The following is a 6693-nucleotide window of genomic DNA, read 5'->3' on the forward strand; positions in this document are numbered from 1 at the left end:
CTCTCCTGCTTTCCAGGGCCCTTTCATGTCTTCAAGACCATATCCTGTGAGAGACTCTTACACATTACCAAGTTCAGGTTGATTTCTTTGTTTTGCAACCAAAATGCATGGTGTTTTCAGCAGTAGCATCTTACCATCTGGTCCTGGTGAGTAACCAAGAGCAAAGGCAATAGCCTGTGCTATTTCGGGGGTGGAGGGACTTCCTAACCATAACTGGTAGGGAGGACCACATACATGACACTGGGATTTTCACTTGACTACCTGTGACTTCTCGAATCAGCACTATTCACTCACGTGGAATACTTCCATTTAAATTCTTTGTTTAAAAAAAGTTTTCTTATTTAACTTAAAGAATATTGTATTTCCCTGTGACTTCTTCATAGATCTTTAGCTTTGGTCACACAACCACCTCCTGTCCTTCCTCCCACCTGTACCTGACCCCTTTCTCCATTTAAATCTTACCGCTCCCAGTATTCTCCCTTTCAACCGTCATTTCATACGTGTTCACACGTGTTCTATTGCCACCCTCCCCCAAATCAGGCCTCTTCTCCCAACCACATGGCCCCTTTCTAATTTCCTGGTCTCTATGGACACTTGAAATTAAACACACAAATGCAAAAACTCAAAGCTTTGCTCTACAAAATAGAAAGAGCATGAAGAGTTTGTCGCCTTGGCCTGGGTCAGCCCATCCACTGCCCATAGTTTCCATTTCCATCCGTTTGCCTGTAAATTCTATAATTTCCTTTTGCTTTACAGCTGAATGAAATTCCATTTTGTACATGTGCCATATTTTCATCATCCATTCTTCAGTTGATGGACATCTGGGCTGGTCCCGTTTCCTTGCTGTCACGCAAGGAACCTGGATGTGAGAGTATCTCTGGGGTATGATGTGGAATCCTTTGGGCAAACCAAGAACGGTATATCCAGATTGTACTAGATCTAGTTTCTAGGTGTTTTAGAATGTTCCCCAGTGATTTCCCCCCTTGTACCAACAATGCATGTGGGCTCCCTTCCATCGCATCTCCCCAGCATTTGTCACCATTTGTCCTCTTGATGATAAAGACTGGGTGGTGGGGAGACTGAGGCAAAGAAGTCATAATCTGCATTCCCCTGACACCTAAGGATGTTGAATATTTTGTTTTCTTGATGCTTGTTTGTTATCTGTGTTTCTCCTCTTGGGAACTCTATTCAGTTCTGCAACTCATGTTTTCTCTGAGGTGTTCGTTTTCTCGGTGTTTGGTCTTTGAGATTCTGTGTCTGTCCCAGACACTAGTCTCCTGTCAGATGTATAACTGATGGGGATGCTCTCCCATTCTGTGGGCTGTCTCTTCAAATCATTGTTTCCTTTGCTTCACAGTCTCATGAGGTCCCATTTGATGACTGTTGGTCTTATTCCCCAAGCAACTGGACTCTGTTCATACTACTTGGGTTAAAATGACTCTTATTGGCCATATCTGCTCATCAAAGTCAATCAGGGGAGTGGTGAATCATTAGCCAATAAAAAAAACAGGAGCCTCCGAGTTCATATTTGTACAAGATAATAAATGAAAAGAAAGGAATATTTGAAGGTCAGCTAAAAAATGTCTAAAGGATGATATAACTAGTGAATCAACATTTGGCATCCATAATAATAATCATTCACTGGAGTAAGAATAATCAATAAGTACCAAAACTAGGAAATATATAATGTCTACAGACTAAAGGTATCTCTGGGTAAGATACCTCTTAACCACAAAGTGGGAAAATATTTAACTCATGATGGAGAAAGTTGACAGCATAAAGTTAATCAGCATAACATTAAGCAGATGATTGAATTAACCATTGCCAATGTTTTCATTTCTCTTGCACTAATCTGAAAAAAAAATACTCTATAAACATTTGCTTGCTACAATACTGACTTTCCAAGCAAGATTACTCACTGGTTCAACAGTGGCATGGTGGTTACGGAGCAACCAACTGCTTTCTAATTGAATTTAAGGCCTATCCCACAAGAGTGAATTATGTCTAGTGCTAAAATCTTGGTGAAAATCCTATGGCTAAGGAGGTCCTAGGCCCTAGGTAGGAACCCACTACTGCTGTTTTGCCAAATGAACATGATGTTAAACTGAATTCTAAATATTTGGACTTTTCCCCATAAACAAAGGCAGCTCTCATCCTTAATCAGAGAAGCTTCTTTTTGTAGCAAATGGTAATGAACGCAGAGACTCTTGGCTATTCACTGTGCTGCAATAAAGTGACCACTGGATACTCTCAGCTAACCAAACACCTAAGCATCATAGAAGGGGGAACTGAAATAACACAAGAGCCAGATGATGGGGGAAAGGGGCATGACATGGCTGTTGGAATCAAGAGCTCACTGCAGCTTAAGCACCAGGCCTGCAGGAGACTGCACATGTCAATCAATATTCATTTATGGCTAGTAGAGAGGCTTATAGAGCCCTCCCCTCCCCTGGGGCACTATTGGCTTTTGAGGGATGCTGAAGGAGGGAAGACTCGTTGTCTTCACTGGTGAGTCTCCCATGTTCTAGTTTAAGCTCCATATGCGTGCTCATGCTGATTACCCTGAAAAAAAACCAAAATGACATGTTGTCAAGAAAGGGACTTGCAACAGGAGGTAGGGTTGACAGAAGTGGGAGGACCATAAGAGAGAGTAAACATGAATATAATTAGAATATTTTATATTTAGGAATACGTATATGAATTTTTCAAGGAGTAAATTTAATTTAAAAAATCTTCACAGAAGCAATTTAAGGAGGGGGTGTGTACTTGGTTGTTTTGTGTGTCAACTTGACACAAGCTAGAGTCATCAGAGGAAGGAACCTCAGATGAGGAAAGGCTTCCTTGACATCAGCTATAAGGCATTTTCTCATTTAGTGATCAATGTGGGAGGGCCCAGCCCATGGTGGGTGGTGCCACCCGCGGGATGCTGGTCCTGGGTTTTATAAGAAGGTGGGCTGAGCAAGCCAGGGGAAGCAAGCCTGTAAGCAACTCCCCTCCGTGGCCTCTGGATCAGCTCCTGCCTCCAGAATCCTGCCCTGTTTGAGTTCCTGTTCTGATTTCCTTCAGTGATGAACAGCAATGCTGAAGTATAAGACTAATCAACCCTTTCCTCCCTGACTTGTGTGTGGTCACAGTGTTTCATCGCTGATAGAGCGACTAACTAAAACAGAAAGGTTAATTTTGGCCTGGGATTTGCACTGATGGTCGGTAGCTGCTATGCCATTTGGTCACCCATCGCCTGGAAACTTCCTCTGCCATGGCTCTGAGCCCCACTCCCTCCTCCCTTTGCTGACCAGGTTTTACCAGGGCTCACTTGGAGCACCAGAATGTGTCCCTGCACAGTTCCTTGCGTGGTCCCCTTGCTTCTTCTGTGCTGACTGGTCCTTGAGCTTCCCAGGACCTCATGCCCCCACCGCGCTAACACACCTCACCTGAAATTCCTCTGACCCTAAAGCCAGGCTGTAGAGTCTCTGTCCTTGTTTCCTCAGGAAAGAAACTGGTACCTGTTAGGTTTCAAACCAGGACAAAGTGCTGAGGTGCCTGCTTAACATATCAAAGTGAACCAGACCACCAGGTTCTCCCTGCATCCCTCAGCCCCTACCTGTTACAGGGCCCTCCTGTCTGGCATGCCCTAGACTTACCCTGAACTCTCCAGCACAGGGGGTTGGGCTGCCCTTCCCTATATAATCTAACCATTTTGATTGCCCACTCTCTTTATACATTTGGGTCTCTTGGCTGCTGCACATGGTTCTCCTCTCCCCCGACCTCGTCTTTGCCCCTTTAGATCTCCCCACATGAGAGTCTGTGGACTCTCCCAGATGTCCCTGTCTCTGCCTCTGGCTATGCTCTTCCACATATCTGTAATAAACCTTTTCTTTCATCATATCTGGGAGCAGTCATGTTTCCTTTCTTTTCTTTTCTTTTTTTTTCTATTTCTTTTTTTTTTCCATTTGGTCCCAGAACTTAGAGTCAACTCCTGTTCAGAAAAACAGATGTTTTGAAACTTTGAAACAGCAACCATGTGGCTGTCCTCCATCTAGGCAGATAACCTTATCAAGATGTACACAACCCCATGGCTGGCAGTCATCTTTATTAAGGGTAACGGGCACTGCCATGTGACTTCATCATTTTAAGAAGTCCACATGGTATAAAGTAACAGTTGTAAAACTTCCCCACCCTTCTGGGCCCTCTACTTATCATTGTGTTTCCTTTTAGACTAAGAAAACAACAGGTCTCAAATGTTTTGGATTGATATAAATGATAATAAAAATTTAAGGTCATATTTGCTAAAAAATACTATATATATGATTCAACTCTGATTTAGAATATACTGTATATAATGATAAAAGTTTAAGGTTATAAAGGTCTGCTCAGATTAACAAAACCTGATTTAAGATGTATATCTAACTACTTGTATCTTTGCTAACTGTTCAACACCAGGCTTCTAAAAGAATTTAGATAAGTAACAATATATGTTTGATAAACAAGGTAACCTAGGTTTGTAAATTCCTAAGGTCTACTCAGGTTCACAGTAATATTTGTCTAGCTTCTTTGTCTTTGCTTGCTTTGACATGTTAAGTAGGCACCTCGGCCATTCGTCCCGATTTAAAACCTAACAGTACCCTCAGGGACAACCAATGCCAGGCTCCAGGTGCAGTTCTCTGTGTGTCACCTCCAAAGGTGACAAAGTTTAGTGCCCCATCTGCAGGTGCTGTGAGGTCCCCTGGTCCACAAGCATCATGGGTTTGAGTACCGAGACATATCCCCTTCTGGTCTCCTGCTGGTCACTGGAGGCTAATGGCTTTTTGCAAGCCAGGCAGTAGGCCAAGATTAGAGCTGAGACCTGGGGACAGAGCTGGATGGCTGAGCCAGCAATACTTAGCAGGCCACTGGATGGCCAGAGCTCACCACACCATCACCAAGAATGAGTATTATAGCAACCTATCATCAATACCAACCCCAGTTAAAGGAGCCTGACTTCCCAGCCACTGGCTCGCCCCTGGCTAACTCAACTCTGGACTTCAGTATCCTCCCCTTTAAGATGAAAGTGAGTTAAAAAAAAACCTCTCACAGTTAGAAAAATTTGGCCTCCTTTAGCCAGGAAATGGTTCTGACTTGGCCACATGTAGGGCAGAAATGCATCAACCGTGCTGAGGTTTGGGCCTGCTGCCCTTGAAGTGGGAAAGGCAAGCTTGTTTTGCTTGGGTTACATAAACAAACAGTTCTGAATCTGTAAAGCTCAACAGCCTGAGGCCTCCACAAAAGCAGGGTCACCCAGCAGTCACTCATCCAGCTTCCAAGGAGTGGGACCAGAACTTCCCAGCAGGCAGGAAACTGCTATGCTCATGTTTCATAATTCAAGGGGAGCATTAATAATGAAATTGTGCTAGCTAATTCTATGTCAGTTTGACGCAAGCTAAAGTCATCTGAGAGGAGAGAACCTCAGTTGAAAAAATAAAATACATCCATAAAATCTTTAGATCCACAGACCCAGAGAGAGAAAGAACCGAGGAGGACTCAAGAGGGGATGCATGGATCTCTCTGGGAAGAGGAAAGACAAGGGATTTTGTGGGTGGATTGGGGGTAGGTAGGGATGGGAACAGGAGGGATTAGGTGGGGAGGGGCAGGATAGAGGGAGAGAGAGATGAGCATATTGGAGAGAACATTTGGGGGGTGATGTGGGGGGTGATGTGGAAACCTAGTGCAGTGGAAACTCCCTGGAATCTACAAGGGTATCTTTAGCAAAGACTCCTAGTAATGGGGGCTAAGGAGCCTGAACAGACCATCTTCTATAACCAGGCAAGGCTTCTGTTGATGGAACCAGAACAGCAAGATATCCTGGGGTAATGGTGGTGCAGAACTTGTGGGGGTGGCCAACCAGTAACTGGTCCAACTCAAGGCTCAAGGCACTAGAAGGAGCCTATGCCTGACACTTCCTGGATGGCCAGGAACCAGAGGCTGGATAGCCCAGAGACCTGGTATTGAAACAAACATGACTGGCAAAAGAAAAAAGAAAAGAAAGGAAGAAAGGAGAAAAAGAGAGGAGGGAGGGAGAACGAGAGAAGAATGAGAGCCTAGTCCAATCATCATCAGAGAAGTTTCATCCAACAGCTGATGGGAGAGGATGCAGAGACCCAGAACCAAACATGAGATGGAGCTAGGGGAACCCCGAGGAAGAGGTGGAGAAAGGATTGTAGGAGTCAGAGGGGTCGAGGACACCACAAGAACACGCCCATAGAATCAACAAAGCAGAGCTCCTAGGGGCTCACAGAGACTGAAACAATAATCACGGAGCCTGTGTGGGTCTGACCTAGGTCCTCTCTGTATATGTTATGGTCGTGTTCCTTGGTGTTCTTGTGGAAGTCCTAACAGTGGGGGTTGGGGATCGTCTCTGACTCTTTTGCATGCTCTTGGGACCCTTTTCCTCATACCAGGTTGCCTCATCCAGCCTTGATATGAGGGTTTGAACCTGGTCTCATTATAACTTGTTATGCCATGTTTAGTTGATATCCCTAGGAGGTCTGCTCTTTTCTGAAGGGAAATGGAGCAGGAGTGGATCTGGGGTGAGAGGGGAGGTGGAGGGGAGAAACTGGGAGAAGTGGAGGGAGGAGAAATTTTGATCAAGATATGTGAGAGAGATTAGATAGATAGATAGATAGATAGATAGATAGATAGATAGATAGATAGATAGAT

This window comes from Microtus ochrogaster, linkage group LG3, assembly GCF_000317375.1.
Source record: "Microtus ochrogaster isolate Prairie Vole_2 linkage group LG3, MicOch1.0, whole genome shotgun sequence".
NCBI classification, from domain to species: Eukaryota; Metazoa; Chordata; class Mammalia; order Rodentia; family Cricetidae; genus Microtus; species Microtus ochrogaster.